Source organism: Delphinapterus leucas, chromosome 12 (genome assembly GCF_059928025.1).
Source record: "Delphinapterus leucas isolate spDelLeu-1000000601 "Yukka" chromosome 12, BTC_Dleu_Yukka2, whole genome shotgun sequence".
Taxonomy (NCBI): Eukaryota; Metazoa; Chordata; class Mammalia; order Artiodactyla; family Monodontidae; genus Delphinapterus; species Delphinapterus leucas.
In genome coordinates this window covers 7,820,978-7,834,829 of record NC_143140.1, presented here as the reverse complement: position 1 = coordinate 7,834,829, position 13,852 = coordinate 7,820,978, and positions in this window count along the sequence as shown.

The following is a 13,852-nucleotide window of genomic DNA, read 5'->3' as shown; positions in this document are numbered from 1 at the left end:
TATGAATAACTGATTCACTTTGTTGTAAAGCAGAAACTAACACACCATTGTAAACAATTATACTCCAATAAAGTTGTTAAAAAAATATTTCTCCTCTGGATCATGCTATTTCTGGGAGTAATAAACTATCCTTTGTTTTCAAAAAAAAAAAAAGGATAGTCTTACATAGAAGCCAGTTGATAGGTAAATGATAGATGATAGATGATAGATAGATAGATGATAGAAAGAAAAAAAAAACAGACACAAGTTGAATGTCTCTGATAAAATGAGCTAGAGAATCTCATCCACTTGGCTATCCTGCTTGCCCCCATGGTGCTGCTATCTAAAGGTCTTGCATGGAAACCAGAAGGCTAAAAAAGGGCATTTGAAGAATCACTGACCCACAGACGAAGCCCATATTTCTCATTTCCCTCTATGAAGCCTCTTCACAACCTGACCACACGAAGCCTTTCAGTCCCATTTCCCCCATGTCCCACCTCACATTTCCCACTATAAGCACAGTCAATAATAAGATGTTCACAACATATAATCTCTTCGTCTCTCCAAAAAATGGTCTTCAATGATCCCCCTAGTCCTCTGGAACTGTCTCTTGTTTTCTAGCAAATTATATAAAATAGAAATTTTCTTTCATTCCAAGAAATATCTTTCCCCGCTCTCTTTTCTGCCCTTAGTTGAGGAGTGAGGTCAGCACTGATGTTATCTGTCATTTAGGTTGAAAATAGTACTTTAAAAAATGAACGTTTTTAGCACTAATATATCCAAGTTACTTTAGGAAGAGATTCTTAGAGATATTTGGAGCTTGATAAAGACGTATAGAGAAAGACCAGTATCTATGGACTCTTAGAACCCATATTACTAAAATCAGAGGCTGACTTAATAGATCTTGAGGGTGAGAAAGATGAAAAGCAGACAGAATTTGGGTACCTCAAAGCTTTAGGAATCCTTGACCCTCTAGATCCAGAGTGGTTTGGATCACAGGGATGAGAAACAATCCTCCCAACCCTGATTCTACACTTTTATTTGTCCATGGCCCAGGTAAGTCTAAAGTCTTAAGTCAAGGGAGAGGTATATGTCTAGACAGAAAGAGGGAAACTGTGAATAAATTTGTTACATTTGGGGACATACATTCTGTTAATTTATGAGTCAGTCCTGAAATGACAGGTAACGAGGAAGATCTCACTGAGCCCCAGTCCACATGAACATGCCACAGTCAGGAAAGAACAGATGTGAGGAGAGGACACAGCATCCAGGCAGGGGTCTGCTGCATACACACTACACAACATTGGCCTTCCTCCAGATGGTGTAGTGAGTGTCAACACACTATCAAACTCTAAAGAGCTGGACCAGTGTTTCTCAGGCCACATTTTCACTATTGCCCCCAAGTGCTTTTTCAGACATCTTTTTCCTAATGACCCCATCCATGAAATTTTAATACCATGGATTTACTGTATATCTTTTATGTAATGTATGTATATCTATGCTTTATACATAGATAAAGTTTTTTGCCACCACTGAGAAACAATTTTCACCCATTAGGAATAATGTTGCCCTGTTGAGGATGCATGAGCCACAGAGACAGCGGCTAATTTTATTATCACGCCTCTGTTAGCCAAGCAAGTCAGAAGATTTTTGAAACTAGGTGTAAGTGAAATGTAATGAAATTAAATAATGTTTAAGTATAACATTAGATCTAAAAGCTTTTCAAAAGAATTCAGTAAGATAAAATTTTACAACAGAAGACTAAATAAAGCCACCATTTTTATACAAAGATACGTATTTAGAGACTATCTGGTTTCAATAAACAGGAAGATTATACTAACCTCTCTGAGAATGGACATAGTTATGGGCAGAGATAAGCAGCAAAGTGTAAGAAAATCAAACAGAGTGCTGATAGGCTCCCTTATTATAAAAGCAGCAGACTTATTTTGCAGGCATCTTTTGCATAGCGGGTGCAGTGATTTGTGTATGGCACCTCAGTACAGTAGACTAAAAATAGTAAACAAAATGCCAAATAAATTACTAAAAGCTGCATGGTGTTTTATAGCTATGTAAAGTAATGCTGCTTCATAACAGGAAAATTTGGATATAACTTTGTTTATATAGAATCTCTCTTACTAAGAATATTCTCCAACACTTTATAACAAATTAAATGTTGGCAGTATAGTGATAACACTTGTGAATGCAGCATTTATTTTTCACCTGTAGGCAGCAAATACAGCTTTTTAAAAATGAAAGCAGACTTCAAATGAGCCCCATGAATTTAGAAGAGAACATATTATTTTCAAATGTTCTCACTAAAATCAAGGGAAAATAGTTTTTTCTCTGAAACTTCAGTGGGCAACTTGGATGCTGACCCAGATTAGAAAGGTGGTATACAGATGTAGAGAACAGACTTGTGGACACATGGGGAAAGGGAGGGTGAGACAAATTGAGAGAGTAGCATTGACATATATACACTACCATGTGAAAATGGACAGCTAGTGGGAAGCTGCTGTATAGCACAGGTGTTCAGCTCAGTGCTCTGTGACAACCTAGAGGGGTGGTATAGGGAGGGTGGGAGGGAAGCTCAAGAGGGAGGGGATATATATATACATATAGCTGATTCACTTGGTTCTACTGCAGAAACTAACACAACATTGTAAAGCAATTATACTCCAATTTAAAAAAAATAAAAAAGAAAGAGGGGTATAATTGAGATCAGGCAAAACATAGAGATCAGGCAAAACAGGACCGTTATGACTGCTTAAACTTTAAAAACATGATCACTAACTTCCAATTCCTTAGTGCAACTCCAAAATCCTACCACATTCCCCAACTCTATTCACTCTTTTCTTTTCCTAGGTGACATTTCACTTTCCTCTTTCCTCCTGAAATATCTAGCAGCCCTTCCCCTGCTTAATGCTTAGCAGATTACCCTGACAGAAGCAATTAGAAGAGAACTCACACATATTTGTACTACTAAACCTCTCCAAGCAACACACTCTTTACCCATGTACTCTCACCCTCCTCTTTCAGTAGATGAACTATTCCTCTATTTCTCCTTTACTGACATATTTTATGGGAAATAAATATTTCTCAGTGTACCAATTAAATTTCTTTGGGTAGAATCCTTGGTTGACTGCTTTCTCAGCAATGTGAATATCTTATTCCAGTGTCTTCTGGCCTCCATTGTATCTGATAAGAAGTCAGCTTACTATCATACTCTTGTTCTGCTATACCTGATGAGCTGTTTTCTCTTTGGCTTTGACCTTCAAAAGTTTGACTATTATGTGTCTAAGTATGGGTAATTTTGTGTTTATTCTACTTGAGATTCATTGAGCTTCTTGGATTTTTAAATTGATGTTTTTCATAAAGTTTGGGAAGTTTTTGCCAATTTTTCAAATATTTTTTGCCCCTTTATTTGTTCCCCTAGTAGGACTCATTTTGTCCACATATGCCTGTATGATTTATATTGTTCTACATGTCTCTGAGACTGTGTTGTTTTTTTCTTTATTTTTCTATTTGGATAATTTCTATTAATCTATCTTCAAGCTCATTGATTCTTCCTTCCAGCATCTCAAGTTTTCTGTTGAACCTTCTAATAAATTTTTCATTTCAGTCATTGTACTTTTCAATTACAGAACTTCCATTTGGCTCTCTATTTTTAAAATAGTTTCTATCTCTTTATTGGATTTTCTATACACTGAATGATTATCATCATACTTTCCCTTAATTCTTTGATACAGTTTCCTTTAGTTCTCTGAACATAATTATATAAGCTGCTTTTAGCTCTTTCTATGCTAAATCCAGCATCTGAAGACATTCTGAGATAGCTTCTATTCACTAATTTTTTCCCTAAAGATGTGTCATACTTTCTTATTTCTTTGCATGTCTCATAAATTTTTAAAAATTATTGGCCTTTTTAGATAATACATTGTAGCAACCCTGGATTCTATTTTCTCCCTGAGCATTGTTGTTTTGTTTTTTTTATGTTTGCTTAGTAAACCTGCCTAGAATAAATATATGAAAATGTACAGCCACTGATATCTCTGTTCAATTATTATTTTCTTTGTTTTTATTTTTAAGCTTGCCTTCCTAGAGATTACATTTGCATAGCTTAGCATCCAGTAAAAGATTGTACAAAGGTTGTTCTGCAACACCTCAAGTTACTAAGGTTTCCATTTTCTGCTGATAGATCTGTGTGTGAGCTGGAGAAAATATTAAACCTTTAGATCATTTTCAACTCTTCCCCTGCTTTTAAATTTCTACCACGTTCTCTCACATAACCTCTGCACCTATGTGCATGTTGTATCATCCAGGGACAGGTGGGTGACTTGGGACCTCTCTGGTGACTGCTGCACATGTACACAGCCCCAATCTTTAGGTCTGTCTGAGACCTGAACATATGAGGAAGTTGTGTGTTATACAAAAGTGGAATTTTCTTGTTTGCTCTTAAGACAGATTAAGTGTAATTTGATTTCTCATGACACACCTCCCATTATACTTATTTTTGGACAGATAATAAAGCTAATTACAAAGCAAGGGCATTTTACAGCAGGACACCACCAAAAACTGTATATATTTTAGTATGGTAAACGTTTACATCTAGAGGAGACTGATACATTGATTAATGTTGTTATTCTGTGCTAAGAAAAAATAAATAAAAAGAACAAAGAAACATGGATGACCTGTGAAGATTGTTCAGTGTAATAAAACAATTATGACTTTTAAAAATAGCCATTCTAGGAGGAAGTAACAGGTGAGGAAAATCTAAACAAGTATGATTTCATAGAAGGGTATAGAGCTACATAGCTACATCTGACTATTTTCTGACTATTGTAGTAAGGAAAAAGAAAGGCTAAAATCAACCAAAAATAGATAAACAAATTGAGTCATTCTCATGACTCCAGGCTATAAAATGTATATTTCAACCAAACTTAACAAGAAGTCTACCTGTCTAGCCTTCTGTCACCAAATTGTCTCTACCCCTTATAAATCCAAGTATTTATTCAGAAGGCATTTGTTGAGTACCTGCTCTAGAGCAGACACTCTAAGTACTGTGTATAGAGCATATGAGCCAGGCTCTGCATCACAAAGAACCTTACAGCTGAGCAAGGGGGAGTAATGGGTAAACCCACAATGTGACTGCACTGTAGTCAATATTATGATGAAGGAATCTCACCTGGAGAGATCAGGTATGCTTCCCAGAAGAGAAAATGAAGGGGTCCTCAAGCATGAATAGGAATTAGCTACCATTTGAAGAAGGGAGCAGGTACTCTGGGAGGTGAGCTGCATGTTGCTGACCAGCTGAAGCATGTGATTTTGAAGTAGTGAGAGGAAGAGCAAAAGAGGCAGGACCACATTGTAAAGTACTGTTGGGGGATGTTGGAGAGGAGAGTAACATTAGGGGTGCTGGCCCCCTACTCCTGTGTCATGTGTGGATATCTTCTCCACTAACTCAACACATATGATGAAGATACTTAGAAATAAAACTAGCCACTGATTTTGCTGATCCTTAGAAGGCAGGGGAAGGGAAATATATTACTGGACAGAAAGAGTCTTGTAGGGACCTTAAATTATCTTCATATTTAGAGGGTAAAGATTCCTGTTTGAGATTTAATTATCAATTAATCATTCCAGAATTGTCTATTCTCTGTCAGTGTCAGTCAATAAATGTAATCATTTGCACTTTCTTTTTTTAAATTTTAGCTGTTTTCAGCTTAACCCTTAGGCAGGTCATAACTGCTTTTACTTGGCATTCATTAACCTTTTACAAAGTAATTATTACTAGTATAGAGCAACCTGGCAGTGACTCCATGTTTTTGTTTTGTTTTGTTTTGTTTTTTAGCATCTTTATTAGAGTATAATTGCCTTACAATGGTGTGTTAGTTTCTGCTTTATAACGAAGTGAATCAGTTATACATATACATATGTTCCCATATCTCTTCCCTCTTGCATCTCTCTCCCTCCCACTCTCCCTATCCCACCCCTCTAGGTGGTCACAAAGCACCGAGCTGATCTCCCTGTGCTATGCGGCTGCTTCCCACTAGCTATCTATTTTACATTTGGGAGTGTATATATGTCCAAGCCACTCTCTCACTTTGTCACAGCTTACTCTTCCCTCTCCCCATATCCTCAAATCCATTCTCTAGTAGGTCTGTGTCTTTATTCCTTTCTTACCCCTAGGTTCTTCATGATATTTTTTTTTCTTAGATTCTATATATATGTGTTAGCATACAGTATTTGTCTTTCTCTTTCTGACTTACTTCACTCTGTATGACAGACTCTAGGTCCATCCACCTCACTACAAATAACTCAATTTCGTTTCTTTTTATGGCTGAGTAATATTCCATTGTATATTATGCCACATCTTCTTTATCCATTCATCCGATGATGGACACAGCTCGCTTCCATGTCCTGGCTATTGTAAATAAAGATGCAATGAACATTTTGGCACATGACTCTCTTTTTTTTTTTTTCCTTTGCAGTACATGGGCAGCTCACTGTTGTGGCCTCTCCCATTGTGGAGCACAGGCTCCAGCCACGCAGGATCAGTGGCCAAGGCTCACAGGCCCAGCCGCTCCACAGCATGTGGGATCTTCCTAGACCAGGGCACAAACTCGTGTCTCCTGCATCGGCAGGTGGACTCTCAACCACTGCGCCACCAGGGAAGCCCCATGACTCTTTTTGAATTATGGTTTTCTTAGGGTATATGCCCAGTAGTGGGATTGCTGGGTCATATGGTAGTTCTATTTGTAATTTTTTAAGGAAACTCCATACTGTTCTCCATAGTAGCTGTACCAATTAACATTCCCACCAGCAGTGCAAGAGTGTTCCCTTTTCTCCACACCCTCTCCAGCATTTATTGTTTCTAGGTTTTTTGATGATGGCCATTCTGACTCGTATGAGGTGATACCTCATTGTAGTTTTGATTTGCATTTCTCTAATGATTAATGACGTTGAGCATTCTTTCATATGTTTGTTGGCAATCTTTGGAGCAATGTCTATTTAGGTATTCTGCCCATTTTTGGATTGGGTTATTTGTTTTTTTTGTTATTGAGCTGCATGAGCTGCTTGTAAATTTTGGAGACTAATCCTTTGTCAGTTGCTTCATTTGCAAATATTTTCTCCCATTCTGAAAGTTGTCTTTTGGTCTTGTTTATGGTCTCCTTTGCTGTGCAAAAGCTTTTAAGTTTCATTAGGTCCCATTTGTTTATTTTTGTTTTTATTTCCATTTCTCTAGGATGTGGGTCAAAAAGGATCTTGCTGTGATTTATGACATACAGTGTTCTGCCTTTGTTTTCCTCTAAGAGTTTGATAGTTTCTGGCCTTACATTTAGGTCTTTAATCCATTTTGAGCTTATTTTTGTGTATGGTGTTAGGGAGTGTTCTAATCTCATACTTTTACATGTACCTGTCCAGTTTTCCCAGCACCACTTATTGAAGAGGCTGTCCTTTCTCCACTGTACATTCCTGCCTCCTTTATCAAAGATAAGGTGACCATATGTCCATGGGTTTATCTCTGGGCTTTCTATCCTGTTCCATTGATCTATCTTTCTGTTTTTGTGCCACTACCATACTGTCTTGATTACTGTAGCTTTGTAGTATAGTCTGAAGTCAGGGAGCCTGATTCTTCCAGCTCCATTTTTTTTGTTCTCAACATTGCTTTTGTTATTTGGGGTCTTTTGTGTTTCCAAACAAATTGTGAAGTTTTTTGTTCTAGTTCTGTGAAAAATGCCAGTGGTAGTTTGATATGGATTGCATTGAATCTGTAGATTGCTTTGGGTAGTAGAGTCATTTTCACAATGTTGATTCTTCCAATCCAAGAACATGGTATATCTCTCCATCTCTTTGTATCATCTTCAATTTCTTTCATCAGTGTCTTATAATTTTCTGCATACAGGTCTTTTGTCTCCTTAGGTAGGTTTATTCCTAGATATTTTATGCTTTTTGTTGCAATGGTAAATGGGAGTGCTTTCTTAATTTCACTTTCAGATTTTCATCATTAGTATATAGGAATGCCAGAGATTTCTGTGCATTAATTTTTTATCCTGTTACTTTACCAGATTCTTTGGTTAGCTCTAGTAGTTTTCTGGTAGCATCTTTAGGATTCTCTATGTATAGTATCATGTCATCTGCAAACAGTGACAGCTTTACTTCTTCTTTTCCGATTTGGATTCCTTTTATTTCCTTTTCTTCTCTGATTGCTTGGCTAAAACTTCCAAAACTATGTTGAATATGAATGGTGAGAGCGGACAGCCTTGTCTTGTTCCTGATCTCAGTGGAAATGGTTTCAGTTTTTCACCATTGAGGATGATGCTGGCTGTGGGTTTGTCATATATGATCTTTATTATGTTGAGTAAAGTTCCCTCTATGCCTACTTTTGGCAGGGTTTTTATTATAAATTGGTGTTGAATTTTGTCAGAAGCTTTCTCTGCATCTATTGAGATGATCATATGTTTTTTCTCCTTCAATTTTTTAATATGGTGTTTCACGTTTATTGATTTGCATATATTGAAGAATCCTTGCATTTCTGGAATAAACCCCGCTTGATCATGGTATATGATCCTTTTAATATTTTGTTGGATTCTGTTTGCTAGCATTTTGTTGACGATTTTTGCATCTATGTTCATCAGTGATATTAGCCTGTGGTTTTCTTTCTTTGTGACATCTTTGTCTGGTTTTGGCATGAGGGTGATGGTGGCCTCGTAGAATTAGTTTGGGAGTGTTCCTTCCTCTGCTAGATTTTGGGTGAGTTTGAGAAGGATAGGTGTTAGCTCTTCTCTCAATGTTTGATAGAATTTGCCTGTGAAGCCATCTGGTCCTGGGTTTGGTTTGTTGGAAGATTTTTTTTTTTAACATCTTTATTGGAGTATAATTGCTTTACAGTGGTGTGTTGGTTTCTGCTTTATAACAAAGTGAATCAGTTATACATATGTTTCCATATCTCTTCCCTCTTGTGTCTCCCTCCCTCCCACCCTCCCTATCCCACTCCTCCAGGCGGTCACAAAGCACCGAGCTGATCTCCCTGTGCTATGCGGCTGCTTCCCACTAGCTATCTACCTTACATTTGGTAGTATATATATGTCCATGCCTCTCTCTTGCTTTGTCACAGCTTACTCTTCCTCCTCCCCATATCCTCAAGTCCATTCTCTAGTAGGTCTGTGTCTTTATTCCTTTCTTACCCCAAGGTTCATCATGACATATTTTTTTCTTAAATTCCATATATATGTGTTAGCATATGGTATTTGTCTTTTTCTTTCTGACTTACTTCAGTCTGTATGACAGACTCTAGGTCTATCCACCTCATTACAATTAGCTCAGTTTCGTTTCTTTTTATGGCTGAGTAATATTCCATTTTATATATGTGCCACATCTTCTTTGGTTTGTTGGAAGATTTTTAATCACAGTTTCACTTTCAGTGCTTGTGATTGGTCTGTTCATGTTTTCTATTTCTTCCTGATTCAGTCTTGGAAGGTTGTGCTTTTCTATGAAATTGTCCATTTCTTCCATGTTGTCCATTTTATTGGCATAGAGTTGCTTGTAGTAATCTCTCATGATCTTTTGTATTTCTGCAGTGTCATTTGTTACTTCTCCTTTTTCATTTCTAATTCTATTGATTTGAGTCTTCTCCCTTTTTTTTCTTCATGAGTCTTGCTAATGGTTTATCAATTTTGTTTATCTTCTCAAAGAACCAGCTTTTAGTTTTATTGATCTTTGCTATTGTTTCCTTCATTTCTTTTTCATTTTTTCTGAACTGATCTTTATGATTTCTTTCCTTCTGCTAACTTTGGGGTTTTTTTTGTTCTTCTTTCTCTAATTGCTTTAGGTGCAAGGTTAGGTTGTTTATTCCAGATGTTTCCTGTTTCTTAAGGTAGGATTGTGTTGCTATAAGCTTCCTGCTTAGAACTGCTTTTTCTGTATCCCATAGGTTTTGGGTCATCGTGTCTCTATTGTCATTTGTTTCTAAATAGTTTTTGATTTCCTCTCTGATTTCTTCAGTGATCACTTATTAAGTAGTGTATTGCTTAGCCTCCATGTGGTTGTATTTTTTACAGATCTTTTCCTGTAATTGATATCTAGTCTCATAGTGTTGTGGTTGGAAAAGATAGTTGATACAATTTCAATTTTCTTAAATTTACCAAGGCTTGATTTGTGACCCAAGATATGATCTATCCTGGAGAATGTTCCATGAGCACTTGAGAAAAATGTGTATTCTGTTGTTTTAGGATGGAATGTACTATAAATATCAATTAAGTCCATCTTGTTGAATGTATCATTTAAAGCTTGTGTTTCCTTATTTATTTTCATTTTGGATGATCTGTCCATTGGTGAAAGTGGGGTGTTAAAGTTCCCTACTATGAATGTGTTGCTGTTGATTTCCCCTTTTATGGCTGTTAGTATTTGCCTTATGTATTGAGGTGCTCCTATGTTGGGTGCATAAATATTTACAATTGTTATATCTTCTTCCTGGATCAATCCCTTGATCATTATGTAGTGTCCTTCTTTGTCTCTTGTAATAGTCTTTATTTTAAAGTCTATTTTGTCTGATAGGAGAATTGCTACTCCAGCTTCCTTTTGATTTCCATTTGCATGGAATATCTTTTTCCATCCCCTCACTTTCAGTCTGTATGTGTCCCTAGGTCTGAAGTGGTTCTCCTGTAGATAGCATATATATGGGTCTTGTTTTTGTATCCATCCAGCCAGTCTGTATCTTCTGGTGGGAGCATTTAATCCATTTACATTTAAGGTAATTATCAATATGTATGTTCCTAGTCCCATTTTCTTAATGGTTTTGGGTTCGTTATTGTAGGTCTTTTCCTTCTCTTGTGTTTCTTGCCTAGAGAAGTTCCTTTAGCAGTTGTAAAGCTGGTTTGGTGGTGCTGAACTCTCTCAGCTTTTGCTTGTCTGTAAAGCTTTTAATTTCTCCATCAAATCTGAATCCTTGCTGGGTAGAGCAATCTTTGTTGTAGCTTTTTCTCCTTCATCACTTTATATATGTCCTGCCAGTCCCTTCTGGCTTGCAGAGTTTCTGCTGAAAGATCAGCTGTTAACCTTATGGGGATTCCCTTGTGTGTTATTTGTTGTTTTTCCCTTGCTGCTTTTAATATGTTTTCTTTGTATTTAATTTTTGATACTTTGATTAATATGTGTCCTGGCATGTTTTTCTTGGATTTATCCTGTATGGGACTCTCTGTGCTTCCTGGACTTGATTAACTATTTCCTTTCCCATATGAGGGAAGTTTTCAACTATAATCTCTTCAAATATTTTCTCAGTCCCTTTCTTTTCCTCTTCTTCTTCTGGGACCTCTATAATTCAAATATTGGTGCGTTTAATGTTGTCCCAGAGGTCTCTGCAACTGTCCTCAGTTCTTTTCATTCTTTTTTCTATATTCTGTTCTGCAGTAGTTATTTCCACTATTTTATCTTCCATGTCACTTATCCATTCTTCTGCCTCAGTTATTCTGCTATTGATCCCTTCTAGAGTATTTTTAATTTCATTTATTGTGTTGTTCATCATTGCTTGTTTCCTCTTTAATTCTTCTAGGTCCTTGTTACATGTTTCTTGCATTTTCTCTATTCTATTTCCAAGATTTTAGATCATCTTTACTATCATTATTCTGAATTATTTTTCAGGTAGACTGCCTAGTTCCTCTTCATTTGTTTGGTCTGGTGGGTTTTTTTCTTGCTCCTTCATCTGCTGTATGTTTTTCTGTCTTCTCATTTTGCTTATCCTGCTGTGTTTGGGGTCTCCTTTTTTCAGGCTGCAGGTTCGCAGTTCCCATTGTTTTTGGTGTGTGTCCCCAGTGGCTGAGGTTGGTTCAGTGGGTTGTGTAGGCTTCCTGGTGGAAGGGACTAGTGCCTGTGTTCTGGTGGATGAGGCTGGATCTTGTCTTTCCGGTGTGCAGGTCCGCATCTGGTGGTGTGTTTTGGGGTATCTGTGACCTTATTATGATTTTAGGCAGCCTCTCTGCTAATGGGTGGGGTTGTGTTCCTTTCTTGCTAGTTGTTTGGCATAGGGTGCCCAGCACTGTAGCTTGCTGGTCGTTGAGTGAAGCTGGGTGTTGGTGTTGAGATGGAGATCTCTGGGAGATTTTTGCCATTTGATATTACGTGGAGCTGGGAGGTGTCTTGTGGACCAGTGTCCTGAAGTTGGCTCTCCCACGTCAGAGGCACAGCACTGACTCCTGGCTGCAGCACTAAGCACCTTTTATCCACACAGCTCAGAATAAAAGGGAGAAAAAGTAGAAAGAAAGAAAGAGGATAAAATAAAATAAAGTAAGATAAAATAAAGTTATTAAAATAATTTTTAAGAAAAAAAATTTTTTTAATTAAAAAATAAAAAGTCGGACAGACAGAACCCTAGGACAAATGGTGAAAGCAAAGCTATACAGACAAAATCTCACACAGAAGCATACACAAACACACACAAAAAGAGGAAAAGGGGAAGAAAATAATAAATCTTGCTCTCAAAGTCCACCTCCTCAATTTGGGATGATTTGTTGTCTCTTCATATATTCCACAGATGCAGGTACATCAAGTTGATTGTGGAGCTTTCATCCGCTGCTCCTCTGGCTGCTGGGAGAGATTTCCCTTTCTCTTCTTTGTTCGCTCAGCTCCCAGGGCTCAGCTTTGGATTTGGCCCCGCCTCTGCGTGTAGGTCGCCGGAGGGCGTCTGTTCTTCGCTCAGACAGGACGGGCGTTAAAGGAGCCGCTACATCGGGGGCTCTGGCTCACTCAGGCCGGGGGAGAGGGAGGGGCACGTAGTGCGGGGCGGGCCTGCGGTGGCAGAGGCCGGTGTGACGTTGCACCGGCCTGAGGCATGCCGTGCGTTCTCCCGGGGTTGTCGTCCCTGGATCCCAGGACCCTGGCAGTGGCGGACTGCACAGGCTCCCCGGAAGGGGGTTGTGGATAGTGACCTGTGCTCGCACACAGGCTTCTTGGTGGCAGCAGCAACAGCCTTAGCATCTCATGCCCGTCTCTGGTGTCCGCGCTTTTAGCCGCGGCTCGCGCCCGTCTCTGGAGCTCCTTTAAGCAGCGCTCTTAATCCTCTCTCCTCGCGCACCAGGAAACAAAGAGGGAAGAAAAAGTCTCTTGCCTCTTCGGCAGGTCCAGACCTTTTCCCGGACTCCCTCCTGGCTAGCCGTGGTGCACTAACCCCCTGCAGGCTGTGTTCACGCCGCCAACCCCAGTCCTCTCCCTGCGCTCCGACCGAAGCCCGAGCCTCAGCTCGCAGCCCCGCCCGCCCCGGCGGGTGAGCAGACAAGCCTCTTGGGCTGGTGAGTGCCGGTCAGCACCGATCCTCTGTCCGGGAATCTCTCCGCTTTGCCCTCCGCACCCCTGTAGCTGCGCTCTCCTCCACGGCACCAAAGCTCCCCCCCTCCGCCACCCACAGTCTCTGCCCGCAAAGGAGCTTCTATTGTGTGGAAACCTTTCCTCCTTCACGGCTCCCTCCCACTGGTGCAGGTCCCGTTCCTATTCTTTTGTCTCTGTTTATTCTTTTTTCTTTTGCCCTACCCAGGTATGTGGGGACTGTCTTGCCTTTTGGGAGGCCTGAGGTCTTCTGCCAGCGTTCAGTAGGTGTTCTGTAGGGGTTGTTCCACGTGTAGATGTATTTCTGTTGTATCTGTGGGGAGGAAGGTGATCTGTGCGTCTTACTCTTCCTCCATCTTCCCCCGCCCCCCAACGACTCCATGTTTTTTCACTTCATTTATGTAAGAGTTGAACTTATTCTTCAGAATGATGTATTAAAAACTCATTGCTTCCTAATATGACTACCCTATTTTATTATTAGCAAAATTATTCCATCAGTGTATACTTAGAATGCTATTTATTTGATCTTATATTTCTCTCTGGGACTTAATATTTGAAA